Here is a 9,619-nt window from a genome sequence, read left to right on the forward strand (position 1 = left end):
GGGAACACTCCCATTCAAATAACCCCACCCTCTGAGAACTCTAACCGAGCCAATCAGCTCTGAGCAGCGTATGTCACACACCACAACGCTCAGTTTCTCATAAACAACGAAGACGGCGTCTGAAGCGGAGCTCTAAATGACTGGAATGTTTTTAAAACCGCAACAAGTAGAAGCTCTAAAAACCTTTCTTCTAAAGAAAGACGTCTGCACGGTTGCCAGACGCCATTTTTGACTACAGCTAAAAACTACAGCGTCGCGCGGCACAGTCGGCATTTCCTCCTTTCTTCTGATTGGTTATTTTTGAGCTGGCTAGTCCCGCCCCTCATGTGCCTCTCTGCCTGTGAGTTACCAGACTAGTTCTCTGTGTAGGATTAAACAGAGGACGAGTCTGGCAGGTCAGGCTAGCTTGTACTTGGGATCATCAGTCAGGATTAGAGATGGACCAAGGCTCAGCTTCCTCCTCACCCCACCCTAATTACAGCAGATGATACCCCTAATTAGTTGGTCCTTTTCTTGTTCTATCCTGAAAATCACTGTCAATCACAAGGAACTAGATGCAGGTAAAACCTGAGTCCCAACCCAATAGGAGAATACTTTTCCCAGATTTGGAAAACCTGACTTTATTTTCCTCACGAAAAATGAAAATGCTCACAACTCAAAGCACAATGAACTGTTCTTCTCAGTTGGACACTTTTACTGCAATACACAGCAAATTATTATTACAGTGGTTAAAAAGGGTCATCCAGAAAACCATCAACAGAGAATATTTTCCTTTTGGGAAGATGGACAATTAAAAGAAAAAGTGAGAAGTTGAGAGAATTGATGGAGGAAAAGCAGTAAAAGAAAGGAAAAGGATGAAGGAAGAGGTGAGAAAACATGAGGAAAAATGATTAATTATAGAAGGTAAGATGAAAACATGGCTGAACAAAACAGCAAAGGATGATAGATCGAGGCGAGTTGGAATCAGAGTCAAAAAGCACAACTCTGTCCTATGTGCTGTCGGTACATAACCAGAGTACAAAGTGTTTGAAACCCTAATTTCTCCTGCGGAGGAAATGATTTATGTCCCAATTATACTTTGCTCCATTATAGGCCTCCTGCTGCTTCGTCCAATTTCACAGCATGTATTTGTCTTCCCTTCTTTGTGTATGCATGTCACGTACTCCTGCATATAATCTTCTCTGTCTGTCAGTCTGCACATGTTCATTCAAATCATGCCTTTTGCCTGTGTGTGTGTGTGCATGGCGGGAGAGAAAGAGAGACCTTAACACAAGCTGACTGGTTTGGTCACTAGCCACAGAGACGGTGGAGGGAGGGAGGGAGGGGGGTTGGGGGGTGACAATAGGAGAATCAGGGGAAAAATGAAAATATTGGCGTGCAACCGTTTGGGAACTCCAGAACAAACTTGATGCTGCAGCCGAAACACTGAAAGGTTATTTCATATCAGAAAAAAAAATGACACATTATTGAGATTTTATATCATTTTTGAGTGAAAAAATAAACTGGGTAACACTTTAGTTCAGGGAACACAAATTAACCATTAATTAGCTGCCAATTAATATGCATATTAGTGGACTACTGAATTAAGAGTGGCCATAAATTAAGAGTTTTATCAAAATAAGCCATTGATAATGGTTTGTTAACTGAAAGTAAATGATTTGTTGCTGATTAACATACATACTAAGTAGCTCAAATCAATATGTAGCTTTTAAAGAAGTAACTCAGGGGTAATATTCTTGCATTTAAGTGGTTATTTAATACTCAACTACTAGTAATTAGGTATGTTACAACCAAGGGTTGTTATGAGTGATGTAAATAGAAAAGAAAACTGTGAGAGAAAGTGAAACTGCGGATGTGATTCCCGTTGAAATGAAACTGAGCTTGGACATAAATAGTGATACGTTGATCAGAACACAGCAGAATGATCAGTCTTTAAGATCATGTTTTTCTTCTGTTGCAGATAAAGGACCTAGCAGTAATGTAACATATTACATTAGGGATGGGGTTTTGCTGAGGTCTTGGTCTCCAGACTCGAGTGAGTTGAAAAAGGTAGAACAAGTGGTTGTTCCAACAGACCTTAGACCACAGATTTTGAGCATAGAGCATGATGCCAGTTTAGCTGGACATCTTGGAGTGAAAGACACATATGACCGTATACTGCGTAATTTCTTCTGGCCGGGATTAAAATCTGGTGTAACAAAGTATTGTCGTTCGTGTCAAACCTGCCAAGGTGTAGGGAAACCAAATAAACCAGTCCCACCAGCGCCTCTTTGTCCTATCCATGTGATTGGTGAACCTTTTGAAAGGACAATATTGGATTGTGTGGGCCCATTGCCAAAGTCAAAGTCAGATCATTAGTATATCCTTACTATTATGTGTTCTGCCACTCGCTTTCCAGAAGTTTTTCCTTTACGGACTGTAAAAGCTAAACCCATTGTGAAAGCTCTAACCACCTTTTTCTCAACCTATGGCTTCCCCAAGGTTGTTCAGATTGACCAGGGATCGAATTTTATGTCAAAGGTATTTGCACAGGTTTTAAAAGCATTACGAATCCAGCATCAAACCTCCGGTCCTTACCATCCAGAGTCTCAAGGAGCACTGTCGCACTGAGTGTCTCTTTCTTGCTTATCAGTTAGCGCAAGAGAGTTTATCCAAGGCACAGTCTAAGATGAAAATGTGTTTTGATAAAAAGTCTGTGGCCCGGAACTTCACTCCAGGTGAAAAAGTTCTTGTCCTACTCCCTTTAAGTGGAGCTAGTCTGCATGCTCGGTTCTCTGGCCCTTATGAGGTGGACAGAAAAATAAATGACACTAACTATGTGATCAAAACCCCAGATCGGAAAAATTTTTTTTGAGTGTGTCATGTCAACATGATAAAGAGGTATTTCTCCCGAGAAAATGTTGTAAATGGTCAAAGCCTTCCTGCTGCCTCTGTTTCTGTGTGTTTGCCGCCACCCTCCTATTCTCTTGTAGCGTCATGAATGTCCTGTTTATGACCTTAAGGTCATGATCTGCTGTGTCTGCTCGAGCAGAGACATAAAGTCTCTGACAGGCTAATCTACATGAGAAATTGGCCAAGGTCTTTCATGCACTCTGCTCATCTGAACTGCTTCACCTTTGTTACCAAGACGAAGACGAAGAACTATTTTGATAAATATTTTCATATTTCTATGGAATCTCACATTTTATAGTTCATAAGTAAGATGTAAACGACCCATTCTTTACATATTGGCGAGCCCTATGCCATTTATTTGTATATTATGACATTTTGTGTTGATTCTGAGTGATTTTAATCGATAAAACACTCAAAATCCATCAAAAATTGATGTGTTTGGTGAGAGATGGAATGATCTCGTCATCCGCCACTAGAGAGCAGTCGACCTTCATTTAAGTCTAAAAAGGGGGGTGACACCAGTCACCTCCGACAGGGGGGCGCTGATTCCTCTCTTTCACCCAAAGGCTGAGTCATCATTACTAGTTCTGCCACATTGGAGTTATAACTATAAAGCTTTATCTGCACATGTTTTTCCTGCTGTCATTTATAAGGTAAATTCATGTCATTTAATCTGTTGTGATTCTGTCACGTGTTTTGAGTGAATCTGTGTTCACTGTGTATAACTTGTGTAGCTGGAGACAGAGCTTCTCCACGGTTCCGGTCTGATCCCTGTGAAACCGATTCTAACCCCGTTAGCTTGACAAAGCATAGAAGTGCTAACAGTCTTTATAGGTTTAAATGGAAGAGTGTGCGAGTCTCGGACCGCATTAAATGCTACTTGTCCGACAAATTAACACGAGCGCCTCAACGCAGGTCCGTCGTTAATCGGGCAGGTCAATTCTACAAGAGGATTGGACCGATCCTGGTAGCTCCAGGTCTCGCTAGCTTAGCACAGCCAAGCTGCTAACTCTAGCTCTGGTTCGACAGCCGGGCCTCGCGAACCCGTTAGCTTTGTCAACCGCCTGACACAGCGTTGTCTGTGTCCCAAATCCGTTATTTCCTACGGGACAAGCTCCAACAGCATTCAAGCACATTTTAGCGGTGTTTTCTGACAATTGTGTTGTGAAAACGATCTTTTTGATCAACCATTTTGTGGGAATCCTGACGCACGCAACGTCGTGACGTCACTGGTGACGCAAGTTACCCTGCCCACACTATTGCCGGCGCCCTGCCGCCATCTCGTGGCATCTTTTGTACATCACACTTCTTTTTGTTGTAAAACTCTCTTCTGTTTTGAATTATGTCAAATCAGGGACAATTGTGTTCTCCCACTGTGGGCAGACAGGTTATTGACTTTGTGACAGCATGTGTTGGTGTTACCATCATGATGGCTCATGGTTTTGGTGACCCCCTGCAGGTTTATTCAGCAGATGATCTGGTAGGTATGTTGCTGACACACGTGAATAGTTTGCCCAGAGAAGGTAAGAAGGTAAAACCAATAGCCTGCACAGAGAACCTGGTGGGATTTGATGTTCTACTAGCCCATCTCTGGGACAAAGAGGTTACTGCTCATCTGGGGACACAAAGTTCTATGCGAGCACTTTCTGAACAAAAGACAAAAGAAGGAGCCTGTGGTTCCAACTCTGATGAGGACTCTGATGAGCTGTCAACTGATCACCACCTGGTGGTGAGTTGGATCAGATGGCAGGGGAAGATGCCGCGTAGACCTGGCAGACCCAAACGCATAGTGAGGGTCTGCTGGGAACGCCTGGCAGAAGAACCTGTCAAGACGGTCTTCAACTCCCACCTCCGGCAGAGCTTTGACCGCGTCCCGAGAGCAGTGGGGCACATTGACTCAGAGTGGGCCTTGTTCCACTCTGTGATTGTTGAGGCGGCTGTTGCTACCTGTGGTCGCAAGGTGGCCGGTGCCAGTCGTGGTGGCAACCCCCGTACCCGCTAGTGGACACCAGAGGTTCGGGGAGCCGTCAGGCTGAAGAAAGAGGCCTACAGGGCGTGGCTGGTCTGTGGGTCTCCGGAGGCAGCAGACAGGTACCGGATAGCTAAGCGGGGTGCAGCAGTGGCAGTTGCTGAGGTAAAATCTTGGGCGTGGGTGGAGTTTGGTGAGGCCATGGAGAAAGATCGATCGATTGGCTCCAAAGAGGTTCTTGCAAACTGTCCGGCACGTCAGGAGAGGAAGGCAGCAACTCGCTCACACTGTTTACAGTGGGGATGGGGAGCTGCTGACGTCAACTGGGGCTATAGTCGAATGGTGGAAGGAATACTTTGAGGAGCTCCTCAATCCCACCTACACGCATTCCGAGGAGGAACCAGAGCCGGGAGACCTGGGGATGGACTGTCCAATCTCGGGGGCAGAAGTTGCTGAGGTAGTCAAACAACTACACAGCGGCGGAGCCCCGGGAGCAGAAGAGATTCGTCCTGGGTATTTCAAGGCTATGGATGTTGTAGGGCTGTCGTGGTTGACATGTCTCTGCAACATTGCGTGGTCATCGGGGGCAGTTCCTGTGGAGTGGCAGACCGGGGTGGTGGTCCCCATCTTTAAGAAGGGTGACCTGAGGATGTGTTCCAACTGTAGGGGGATCACACTCCTCAGCCTCCCTGGAAAGGTCTACTCCAAGGTACTGGAGAGGAGGGTCCGATCGATAGTTGAATCTCAGATTGAGGAGGAGCAATGTGGTTTTCGTCCTGGCCGTGGAACGTGGACCAGCTCTATACCCTTGCAAGGGTGATGGAGGGGGCATGGGAGTTTGCCCAACAAATCCACATGTGTTTTGTGGATTTGGAGAAGGCTTATGACCGTGTCCCCAGGGGCACCCTGTGGGGGACGCTCCAGGAGTATGGGGTGGGTGGCTTTCTGTTAAGGGCCATTCAATCCCTTTACCAGAGGGGCGTGAGTTTGGTCCGCATAGACGGAAGTAAGTCGGACCTGTTCCCAGTGAGGGTTGGACTCCGCCAGGGCTGCCCTTTGTCACCGGTTCTGTTCAATTCAATTCAATTCTATTTTTGTTTATATAGAGCCAAATCACGACAAGAGTCATCTCAAGGCACTTCACATCATAAACATTCCAATTCAGCTCAGTTCATTAAGCCAGTTCATTACCTTTATGGACAGAATTTCTAGGCGCAGCCGTGGTGTGGAGTGTGTCGAGTTTGGTGGCAGGAGAATTTCGTCTCTGCTTTTTGCGGATAATGTGGTCCTCCTAGCTTCATCCAGCTCTGACCTTCAGCTCTTGCTGGGTAGGTTCGCGGCCGAATGTGAAGCGGCTGGGATAAGGATCAGCACCTCCAAATCTGAGACAATGGTTCTCGACCGGAAAAGGGTGGCTTGCCAACTCTGGGTCGGGAGAGAGGTCCTACCTCAAGTGGGGGAGTTTAAGTATCTTGGGGTCTTGTTCACGAGTGAGGGTAGGAGGGATCGGGATATTGACAGGTGGATTGGTTCAGCATCTGCAGTGATACAGACGCTGAGCCGATCTGTCGTGGTGAAGAGGGAGCTGAGCCAGAAAGCCAGGCTCTCGATTTACCGGTCGATCTACGTCCCAATCCTCACCTATGGTCATGAGCTTTGGGTAATGACCGAAAGATCGAGATCGCGGATACAAGCGGCCAAAATGATTTTCCTCCGTAGGGTGACCGGGCTCAGCCTTAGAGATAGGGTGAGGAGCTCAGACATTCGGGAGGGACTCGGAGTAGAACCGCTGCTCCCCCAGATCAAAAGGAGTCAGTTGAGGTGGTTTGGGCATCTGGTCAGGATGCCTCCTGGACGCCTCCCCGGGGAGGTGTTTCGGGCATGTCCTGCCAGCAGGAGGCCCCCGGGTCGACCCAGGACACGTTGGAGAGGTTACATCTCCAATCTGGTCCGTGAACGCCTTGGGGTCCTGCCAGAGGAGCTGGTGGAAGTGGCCGGGGAGAGGACGGTCTGGAGCTCCCTAGTTGGGATGCTGCCCCCGCGACCTGGACCCAGATAAGCGGAGGAAAACAACGATTTACAAAGGGTCAACAAGTGCTAAACACCTCTGGGAACTCATTCAAGACCAGTGGAAAACCATTTCAGGTGACTACCTCTTGAAGCTCATCAAGAGAACACCAAGAGTGCATGCAAAGCAGTAATCAGAGAAAATGGTGGCTATTTTGAATAATATAAAACACGTTTTCAGTTATTTCACCTTTTTGGTTTAAATACACCTCCACATGGGCTCATTCATAGTTTTGATGCCTTCAGTGAGAGTCTACCAATTTAAATGGTCACAAAAATAAAGACAACACATTGAAAGAGATGGTGTGTCCTAACTTTTGGCCTGTACTGTAGATTTGTAAATAAACAAATGTGGAAATAAGACTGAAAATAAATGGCCTAAATGAATTATAAGAGGAAATAAATAGTTAAATACACGAGAGAATAAAACTGAAAATCAATATATTTGGAAATAAAAAATAAATTACAAATTAAATTGTAATTATTCATGCATTCATTCATTCATTCATTCATTCATAAAGTCATACACTGCCCCCCCCCCAAAAAAAAAAACAAACAAACAAAATCACCACAAAAAAAGGACACACACTAATATTACGTTGGGTGCCTTTATCTTTGACTACAACACACTTTGCTGTGGTGTTGTTTTGATAAGCTACTGCAACGTCACCAGATTTCTCTCCATCCAGTGTTGCATTAATGTCTCACCAAGATCTTGCACTGATGATGGTAGAGTCTGACCGCTGCACACAGCCTTCTCCAGCACATCCCAAAGATCCTAAATGGGGTTAAGGTCTGGACTCTGTGGTGGCTAACCCATGTGTGAAAATGATGTGTCATGCTCCCTGAACTACTCTTTCATTATCTTAGCCCGATGAATCCTGGCTTTGTCATCTTGGAACATGCCCGTGCCATCAGGGAAGATGGAATAACCTGGTCATTCAGGATATTCAGGTAGTCAGCTGACCTCGTTCTTAGAGCACATCCTGTTGCTGAACCTAGAACTGACCACCTGCAGTAAGCCCAGATCATAGCACTGCCCCCACAGGCTTGTACAGTAGGCACTAGGCATGATGGGTGCATCACTTCATCTTCCTCTCTTCTTACCCTGATGCACCATCACTCTGGAACAGGGTCCATCTGGACTCATCAGACCAGTATTAATAAAGCGGTGGACAGTTCTGAACCCAGTATTAGGAAGGGTAAACATTGGACAGATTGCCAGTCTATTGCAGGGCAAAACTGAGACACACAGGACAAACAACCACACACACACACACACACACACACACACACACACACACACACACACACACACACACACACACACACACACACACACACACACACACACACACACACACACACCTAGGGTCAATTTAGACAGACCAATCTACCAGACAGTCACATTTTTGGACTGTAGAAGGAAGCTGGAGTACCCGGAGAGAATCCACGCAAGAAAAGGGTGACCATTCAAACTCCATGCAGAAAGACCCCAGGCCAAGATTTGAACCCAAAACCTGCTTCCTGCAAGGCAACAACACCAATCACTGCTCCACTGTGCAGCCCTCTGTGTAAAATTCTAAACAATACATTTTATTCATTATAGAGAACATCTTTACTGGTGTGATGTCCACAAATGGTCAGTTTTCACCTACCGATGGCCTACAGGTCATCGGTCATCTGCAGACCTAATTCAATCCTGTGAATCGGATTTTGTATTCTAGCTGCCAACAAGCCACAAGATCCTGAACTGCTTGTTGACATCCTGGAATCACAATATTGACATCCTGTTCTTTCCAAGGTCCCTCACAGAGCACCCTTTTATCTAAACTCCTTGCTTCAAAGAAGAAAGAAGAAAGAATATTTTTAAATTAAATATGAACTTCTAAAACTTAAGCCAGACAATCACTGAATAAACGTTTGTTTATTGCTACTTATAATAATTATAAATAATGAAATGTTTCATTAATCTGTGCTCAATGATTGTTTCAGCATGTTTACTTGACAAGGTCATAACATTTGCACTCTCACAAGTACAACGTAAGATAAACTTAAGTCCATGACACATAATTAACCTTTTACCCAGATCAGAGCCTCCGGATCAAAGAAGGCGTGTGTTTCTGAGATTCTTGGTAACGTCCAAACTGGCCAACCTTTGGTTGGCTACACAATCATAACATGAGAACCTTAAAGTGATTCTTTAGTTCTAGAGGAGCTTAAGGCCGGCCATCTGAAGCAAAAACCTCTTTAACCCACCAAAGCTTTTGACACATCGTCAAAACCTTTTTGCACCTGCGAAGCTGATACAACAAAATAGTTCCTGCAGAACAAGCTGATTTTTCAACTCCTTAAGAGTTATCCCTGAGACGCAAACTAGTTCCAACTGGGAGATGACTCTGGACTGACCTGGTCATAAGTTAATATACGGACTTCAGTACCTGGGGCCTCTGACCCCCCCCCCCCCCCACCCCCCCCCCCCACCCCCCCACCCCCCCCCACCCACACACACACACACACACACTTTATAGTGTAATGACTACATATTTACTTATGACCAGTAAGATGTGATGATTCCATATAAAAATGAAGTATCAACCTGATTGATCTTTGAATGTTTAACCAGAAGAGTTTAGGATTCTTTGCTTGTTCAGAGACCATAAACACACTTTGTATTATTTCAGGCAGAGT

The sequence above is a fragment of the Nothobranchius furzeri genome, chromosome 3 (genome assembly GCF_043380555.1).
Source record: "Nothobranchius furzeri strain GRZ-AD chromosome 3, NfurGRZ-RIMD1, whole genome shotgun sequence".
NCBI lineage: Eukaryota > Metazoa > Chordata > Actinopteri > Cyprinodontiformes > Nothobranchiidae > Nothobranchius > Nothobranchius furzeri.